This window comes from Chrysochloris asiatica, unplaced genomic scaffold (assembly GCF_000296735.1).
Source record: "Chrysochloris asiatica unplaced genomic scaffold, ChrAsi1.0 scaffold00112, whole genome shotgun sequence".
Taxonomy (NCBI): Eukaryota; Metazoa; Chordata; class Mammalia; order Afrosoricida; family Chrysochloridae; genus Chrysochloris; species Chrysochloris asiatica.
In genome coordinates, this window is record NW_006408630.1 from 1,073,345 (window position 1) to 1,082,740 (window position 9,396).

The 9,396-nt window shown below is 40.9% G+C and overlaps 1 protein-coding gene across 1 annotated transcript in view; it reads right to left on the reverse strand.

Annotated features, from left to right (window-relative positions):
- The window catches only part of DCHS2 (dachsous cadherin-related 2), a 192,027-nt gene that overhangs the window by 155,798 nt on the left and 26,833 nt on the right, over window positions 1-9,396 (reverse strand). The gene's annotated exons all lie outside the window — the stretch shown is intronic.

Consider the following 9,396-nt stretch of genomic DNA (forward strand, 5'->3'; position numbering starts at 1 on the left):
GTTTGAATGGCCAACCTTATGGTTCAGATGACCTTGTGGTCCAGTGCTCATCCTACAGTGCCACACCAGGACTCCCCACACACAATCATACACATACACAGTTAGGGTTGTTATGGGTCAGAACCAACTCAGCAGCACTTAACAACAACAATATATACATAAAATTTATACTCATTTTAATTTTAGCCTTGAGACAACTTTATGAGTAATAGCATGGTATCTGTACTTCAGGCCTGGTTGTTAAAGATTAATGAGAATATCCACTTAAAGTTCCTATGAGGTAATAATTTCAGAGTTGAGGCCAACAATGTTCAAATAAAGTTGTCCTTGGGTTTAAGAAACAAAACACTTTTATCCTCAAAATAATTTTTTAAGTGCTAACAAAACAAAATGTGCTAAGACCTAGAGTTAGAAAACCAAAAGGGAAGAACACACTCAGCAATTGTCAAGCTGAGGGAAATGAGGAAAAAATTTAAGCTTCAACTTGCAATATTGAAGGACTCCATGGGCAAAATGTTGAATGATGCAGAAAGCATCAAAAGAATGTGGAAGAAATATACAGCATCATTGTACCAGAAAGAACTGGTCAATGTTCAACCATTTCAAGAGGTAGCTTATGATCAAGAGCCAATGATACTGAAGGAAGAAGCCCAAGATGTATTGTAGGCAATGGCAAAAAACAAGATGCCAGGAATCGATGGAATATAAATTGAAATCTTACAACAAAATGATGCAAGACTGGAGGCATGCGCTCATTTATGTCTAGAAATTTGGAAGATAATCGGGTCAACTGGCTGGAAGAGATCCATATTTGTGCCCATTTAAAAGAGAGGTGACCCAATGGAATCTGGAAATCATCTGATGAATCATTAATATCACATGAAAGTAAAGTTTAGCTAAAGGTAATTTAAAAATGGCTGCAACCATACACTGACAGAGAACTTCAAGAAGTTTAAGCCAGATTCAGAAGAGGAACTGGAATGAGGGATATCATTGCTGATATCAGATGAATCTTGTCTGAAAGCAAAGAATCCCAGAAAAAATGTTTACCTGGGCTTTACTGACTACATAAAAGTTTTCATTTGTGTGAATCATAACAAGATATGGACAGCATTGCCAAAAATGAGTATTCCGGAACACTTATTTGAGCTCATGAGAGACTTGTTCACAGACCAAAAGGCAGTTGTTCAAACAGAACAAGGGAACACTGAAAGGTTTAAAATTTGGGAAAGTGTGAACCAAAGTTGTATTCTTTCACCACACTCATTCAATCTGTATGCAGAGCAAATAATCTGAGCAGCTTGAATATATGGGGGAAAAAATGTGGCATCAGGATTGGAAGAAGACTCATTAACAACCTATGATATGCAGATGATACAACCTTGCTAGCTGAAAGTGAAAAGGACTTAAAACACTGACTGATGAAGATCAAAGACCACAGCCTTTGGTATGGATTGCAGCTCAATATAAAGAAAACAAAAATCCTCACCACTAGACCAATAAATAACACCCATACAAATGGAGAAAGATTGAAGTTGTCAAAGACTTCATTTTATTCAAATCAACTATGAACACTCATGAAAACAACACTCAAGAAATCAAATAGTATATTGCATTAGGCAAATTTATTATACAAGACCTCTTTAAAGTGTTGAAGAGCAATGATGTCAGTTTGAAGACTAAGGTGTACCTGACCCGAGTCATGGTGTTTTCAGTAACCTTGTATGCATGTGGAATCTGGACAGTGAATAAGGAAAACCATAGAAGAATTTATGCATTTGAGTTATGGTTTTGGAAGAGAATATTAAAAGTACCTCGGACTGCCAAAAGAACTTTGCTTGGAAAATGTACAGCCTTGAAAGCCAGGATGGCCAGACTTCATCTTTCATACTTTGTACATATTATCAGAGGGACCAGTCCCTGGAGAAGGACATCATAACTTGTAAACTGGAGGGTCAGAGTAAAAGAGGAAAGCCCCCAAAGAGATGGATTGGCACAGTGGCAGCAGCAATGGGCTCAAACGTAGCAACAATTGTGCTGTTGTTGCGGAACCAGACGGCGTTTCATTCTGTGGTTCATTCATTCACTATGAGTTGGTACCATCTCGATGGCCCCTAACAACAACAAAAACAGAGGATGCAGTGTAAATTGCCATGAAGTCAACTCCTAATCACAGTGACCCCATGTGTATCAAAATACAACTGTGCTCCATGGGAGTTTCAACCGCTGAGTTTTCAAAGACTGCCACAGTTTTCTTCTGAAGAATGTCTAGGTAAACTTGAACCTTCAACCTTTCATTAAGCAGTGGACCATCTTGCTAATCCATGGAGTCCTGAAGGCCTCAGTGAAAAGATACAGTTGAATAAAAAGTGATAAGTGATCTATGTGAAGCAGTGAGACATGGGTGTCTGGAGGAAAAGCAAGCCCAAAGTCCTTGAGCAGGAGTGCACCTGCTTTGTTCAGGAACAGCAAGGAAGTGGAGTGAGAAAGGTGGGAGCAGATGGAAGGATGTCATGAAGACTCTGAAGACTTCTTGTGAGCACCATGGCTCTTAACTCTGAGATGGGAAGTCCGCTGAAGGGTTTTGAGCAGAGAGCAGCTTGATTTGATACAGATGTGAACAGTGTCTCCCTGGTTGCTGTGTTCAGAGCAGGCAGCAAGAGTGAAGAAGGGAAAGCAGCTGGGAGACATTTGGAGTAATTCTGTCTTGAGTGGATGGCTGTCTGGACAAGTAGCCATGGCAGTGTTGCTATTATTGAGTGATACTGAGTTGCTTTTTGACTAATAGCAAGCCCATGTGACCGTGTAGAACTGCCCCATAGGGTTTCCTAGACTGTAATGGAGATCAAGCCACCATCCTTTTGGTTAGTAGCAGAGGACTTCACCATTCCACCATCAGGGTTTCTTACCAGGGAAGGTACTTTTAATACTTGGAACCAGATTTCCTTTAGACAGGTAGCTTGATTAGCTAGTGAGAAGGGTATCTCCTACTGTTTGCACTGTGTTACCACCAGCTAAAAACATGAATAAAGGAGAATAAAATAACAGAAAATAATCCTCTGCAATTTTCATTCTTCTAAAGTAAAGCATATGTTCCTACTTTACGGTATGATTTTCCACTTCTATCTGTTACATTTTGACAACTTTCATCTTCAACAAAAGTCCTTGGTAAGTCACAACAGCCTGCATTTCCTCACTCACTTAACCTCTCTCCTCCTTTTTTTCACTTTAACTGTGGCAGGAGGCTCTGGGCAAAGAGGAGAAAGAAGGCTAGTCAAGGAAGCTTGACAACAGACAAGGGGGGGGGGGCTCATCTGTGCTGATGCAGGAAACATGGGCTAGGGGATGAGAAAATGTGAGAAAGCTCAAGTCACGTTAAAAATGAGCCGGAAAATAGCTTTCATCTCTGAAGTTCTATGTACTACAGGCTTTTGGAGCTAAAAAAATAATTGGGGGATACATCTTTAGTAACAGTGAAATTTTCCATATTCTAAGTTACATTGATCATGACCCTTTGTCAGTTTGTCGTACTATGGTGGCTTGTGTGTTGCTGGGATGCTGAAAGCTGAACTGCCAGTACTTCAAATGCTAGCAGGGTCCACCATGGTAGATGGTTTCAGCAGAGCTTCCAGACTAACATAGAGTAGGCAGAAAGGCCTGACGATATACCTATGAAAATTAGTCTGCTTCCAGGATTGCTAACCTACAATAGAGAGGTCTTGCCTTCTACTGATTACAAATACTCAGATGAGGCAGGGTTTCCAATGAGCATGGGTTTATTATAGGAAAGAGACTTGCAAGCAGAGACAGGGAGGACTTAGTGTAACGCTTAACTCCCATTTCCTCAGCAAAGACTTTGTGGTGGCAGTGGTAGTACCCTGGAGTCGGTTCCGACTCATAGTGACCCTGTATAGGGTTTCCAAGACTGTATATCTTTACAGAAGCAGAAAGCCTCATCTTTTCTCCAGCAGAACAGCTGGTAGTTTTGCTGCTGACCTTGAGGTTAGCACCCAACTCATAACTACTATACTACCAGAACACCTTGAACAAAGGTTTTGCTGGGGTTTAAAATGTTTTGGATAGGGAAAAGGCCTTGTGTTTATTCATAGGGATAGACAGGGATTTCCAGGAAATGGCTCATGAGGCGGGGCCATGCTAATTAGTGAATATGCAGCATTTCTTCAAGTTTGATTCCACAGAAAAGGCCTCTGGTAGGAGGCCTTATTCTGGGAAATTCGGTATATGCGGTTGTTCAGGACCCTGATTCAAACTCTTTCTAGGGGATGGCAGTCTCCTCTGCCCCAGCAGAAGGTCTGTCCTTTAAAATTATGCCTAGGGCACTGGGTAAACCAGTAAGTCTTGTAAAATATCTCACAAGGAAATAAAAATACAGAATTTTTATGGGAGATCTTTCATAATGGCGTGTCCAGGTTGTGGTTGCTCAGCTATGGGCTCTGAACATGCATTGCATGCTTCACTACTGCCCAAGCAAGGAGGGATGCAGGCTTCAAGCTTCCTCAGGGCTATAGTTAATAAGTGGCTCATGTTTAATCTTGATTTCGGGACACTTTTTTCTACTTGTCTCAAATCCATGAAAACCCTATGGATCCAAAGAGAATTCAGTCAGATATAGTGATGGAAGATGATCCCTTATGTTGATAGGCACTACACAACAGCCACAACAATGCACTTTAAAATATCAATATTTCCTAGGACTGGGAAGTGTTTCATTCTGTTATGTATGAGGTTGCATGAGTCATAGCTGATTCAAATGCAACTGCAATTAAAGTACCAGGATCATCTAAAATGCAAAACCCAATTCTGACTCAGCAACCCTATATAAGGTCCAAGACTATAAATCTTTATGGGAGCAGAAAGCCCCATCTTTCTCTCATGGTGTGTCCCGTAGGTTTGAACAGTTGACCTTGTGGTTAACTGCCCAATTCTTAACTCACAGAACCCTAGAACAATGCCAGTTACAAATGATAGTAAGAGTGGTAGTGACTAGCTGCAACTGCAATAAAAACAATGGAAGTTCCACCTAGCCTGTATATTTAAAATACAGACTGGCAGCAAATCTAAATAATGTATGTGTAGGTCTCCTTCCAGGTAAAGTGGGATAACAAAGAACGGAAGACTGAAGATCAAAAGTTGCACAAACAAGCAAACTCACTACTATTGACTCAATTCCCATTCATAGCATTCCTATATAGAGTTTCTAAGGCATACATCTTTATGGAAGCAAAAAGCCGCATCTTCCTCCCAAGGAGCAGTTGATATGTTTGAACTGTGAACCTTGCGGTTAGTAATCCTGTAGCACCACCAAACTGAAGATGTTGTTGTTGTGAAGTGTAGTCGAGTCGGTTCCGACCCATAACGACCCTGTATAGGGTTTCCAAGGAGCCACTGGAACCACCAGCTAGCAGCTCAAACAGCTTTGCAGTCTGGTGCATTAACCCACAGTGCCACACCAGACTGAAGATAAGAAGCTAGAAAATACTCCAAACATCTGACACAGAGAATGCTGTTCCTCCAAAGTGCCTTGCTTCTCTGATTTGCTTTCCTCTTTACATTCTTCCCTTCTTTTTATATTTATCCTCAAGATCAAGAAGTCACTTAGGTTGGGTGGGGAAAACAAGTAAGAGAAACTAGAAAAACTGTAAAGAAAGGGCTATCATTCCACCCCAAAATCTTTAATAACAAATATCTTAATCCCTAAATTATCCACAAAAAAATCGTAAATCAGGGACAATGTTACCAAAACATAAGAAAAATGTCAGGTGATGCAAGGGGAAAACCTAATGTCAGAGATTAAGGCATCATTTTGTAAGAAAAATACTATATATAGATTACCTGTCTTTTTTTTATCAATCCATTTTTCCCCTATCTACAGAGTTTTTCAAATAGGGGTCCTTTCCTTTTATGATAGCAATAGTTGAGTGTGTACTAGGTGTGTTTTATATTTTTTTTCTCCTTTAGTCCTGTTATGGTGCTGTAAAATAAAGCACTAGACCACAAGGTCAGTTTGAAGTGCAAGGTTGGCAATTCAAACCCACCAGCCACTCTTTGAAAACCTATATAGGATCTGCATGAGTTTGGCCCAACTTAACAGCACTTAACAACAACAACAATAATCACCTTATTTAGAGTGCACTGCTTCATAAAAAAAAAAGTATGATGACTTGACCTATACTCACAGAGGTGTTGTTGTTGTTGTTATGTGCCGTGGAGTCAGTTCCAACTCATAGCGACCCTGTACAGGGTTTCCAAGGCTGTAAATCTTTACGGGAGCAGAATGTCTCATCTTTCTCCGCAGAACAGCTGATAGTTTCGAACTTGTGGTTCGCAGCCGGATTCATAACCACTACACCGACTCCACGGCACATCACAACAACAACAACAACAACACTAGGTAGTAGCTCAAAATACCAAGAGAGAGGGAAGGAGTCTTCACGTCAAGTATCAATACTATGCCCTCTGTATACAGGGTAGATAGGGACGGGCAACTTAGACATTGGCTATCTAAAATGACAGGGTGATAAAGGCTCGAAGTGACTGGTTTACAGGGTTTCAAGAGGGAAATTAGTTTAAGAATGCCTGGGGGAATATAGAGTCCCGACTGGATAGTTTTCATCTTGTCTAGATGGATCAGGTAAAAAGAGATTGGGATAAGATTCTTGATTCAGAAGTGAGCAATTCTTAACATGACTAACTGCAACTGTCACAATTGTAAAGGTAGAAGTTTTGTAACAAAAACGGGGGAGTATGCCACTTCCGGTTTGGGTGGCAGTAGAGAAAGCCAGGTAGGGAAGTCTCCTTGGTGGAGGGACTGGGAACTCAAGGAGGAAGCACTCACAGAACAACTCCAGCGCTCAGGATCTACAATAAGGTCTAGGACATCAGTTGCCCACACTGCAAGTGAAAAAACTCACAATATTAAGGAAAATACTGTGAGTTAGGAATCTAGAGACGGGACTCTTTCTGCGGCCACTCGCCCTGGCAGAATTAAGAGGGTGAGGCTACAGCCAGACTGGCTCAGGGAACCAGTGCTAAAATTGGTGCAGGGACAATTGCAAAAAGAGGTGTAGGAGACTCTACACATTTCTCCCTCCTCTTCCCTGTCGTGCCTTCTTTGCACAGTCCAACGTCATCAGACAGGTGTATGCGTATCCCTCCCCCAAAAAAAGAGGTCCAGCGCTGACCACACAGTTTTCCCATGGTAGAGAGAGAAGGAGCTTGGCGGCTATTTATGATGTCAGCCTCTGAGACACAGCCTTAAAATTGACTTGTGCGGAGACCCTTGATGCGCCATAGAGTCGGTTATGACTCCTGGTGACCCTGTGTGGGGTTTCCAAGGCTGTGGGTCTTTGCAGGAACGGATCACCTCTCTTATCTCCTGCAGTGAGGCTGGTGGTTTTGAGCTGCTGACCTTGCAGTTTGCGGCCCCATTTGTGGCTGCTGTGCTACCTGAGCTCCGTGTGCAGGACCCTTATAAAACAAACTATAAAACCCCAACATAAAAGGACTCAACCATCTCAAGAATTACACTGTGCACACGCAGATACCTAACTCACCTTCAGAGACAAAAATAGTGGACAATTTTGTCCCATTAACTTCTCAATGTCTACCTGTGCACCTCTACTATAGTGACTACAGGCAAGGCCTGAGCGAGCAGACACCCTCACCCAGTGCTGGAGGCTTCTACCTTGCAGACACACTTCCTGTGTAGCACAGGACAGTCGACCACAGCTTTATTTCTGTTCTAAAGTGGTGGGTTTTGTTTCTGCATTTATATTACTTTTGTTTTTGGTCCCTTTGATTACACATCATTCCTGGAGGTGGGAGCTTTTTCTCCCTACATTAGGCAAGAAGAGACAGCAATCATGGTCATATAGCCAAGCTATAAGCATAACCCATAATATTTCACCACTGAAACAAGAGCCAAAAACACCTGCTAAGCATTACATGTGAAAAGGGAAGCCTATCTCCTGATCATATTCCCCAGGAGACACGCAGTAAGCTTAATAATAAACAACAACAAACATCCACATAAGCATTAAAAAAAAAAACCCATATGACTATTGGAAATGAAAAACAAACAAAACATTCCCCAAAACAGAAGAGAGTAGCTGAGACAAATGAGCTGGAAACAGACAAAGGCTTTCTAGAAGAGGAGGAGCAGGTTTTGGATAAACCTGAGAAAGAATTCAGAAGAATGTTATGGAAACAAATTCAAATGCTCCAAAATGGGGTGGAGGAAAATAAGGAAGAAGTCAGGAAAGTACTACAAGAGCAATCAAATAAGACTGATACATCATTGGAAACAATACAAAACCTGCAAAAAGAGGTCCCGATGATTAATAATAAGATATCAGAAATGGACAATACATTGAAAGGGGAAAAGAGCAGAACAGAAGAGATGTAAGCCTGAACCAGCAAGCTGGAAGACAAATCTCTCAATTCTGCTAAGATAGAAGAGCAAGCAGAAAAAAGGATTTAAAAAGTCTGAAAAGAGTCTAAGATGCATGCTGGATAACATGAAGAGGAACAACTTAAGAATTACTGGCACTCCAGAACAAGAAGAATCAGAGAAGTCCACAGAGGAGAAAGCTGAAGAGCTTCTGGTAGAAAATTTCCCTAACATCTTGAAAGAAGAGAAGATAAACTTTAAGAAAACAAACATACTCCAGGAAGGATAGACCCCAAAAGAAAGTCACCAAGACATGTAATAATCAAGCTCTCCAAAATCAATGGCAAGAAGAGAACACTAAAAGAGGCTAGGGAGAAGAGAAATGTCATTTATAAAGGCAAGCAAATCAGAATAAGCTCTGACTATTCAGAACAAACCATGCAGGCAAGAAGACAATGGGGAGACATATACAAAGCCTACAAGAAAAAAACTGCCAACCAAAAATCATCTATCCAGCAAAACTATCAATCAAATGTAATGGTTTGATCAAGACATTCCATGATAAACGGAATCTGAGAGGTATTATCAAAAGCAACCCAGCACTTCAAAACATCCTAAAGGGAGTTCTGTGGACTGAAAACCAACAAGAACAGACAACAACCAAGAGATTGACAGGAGTGGCAACACCACCAGGAACTCAGTCAACAGATAGCAAAGTCCAGAACAGAATAATATTATAACAACAAACTCAAAGGTGCTTCGAAGTCAACTGAAGATCAAAATTATATCGATATCAAAGAAGGGACAAATGTAGCAACAGAGATCCAAGTAGTGAGGTTGTCAGGTACATTACAGGATACAACGTGTTCTCTTAAATGGAGAGAAAAGTTAGTAGACTATAAAGTTAATATTTAACAATTTACAATGAAAATGAACTTCCAAGCAGAACATGAAAACTAAGAAGAAACCTACAAGAAGTAGCAAAA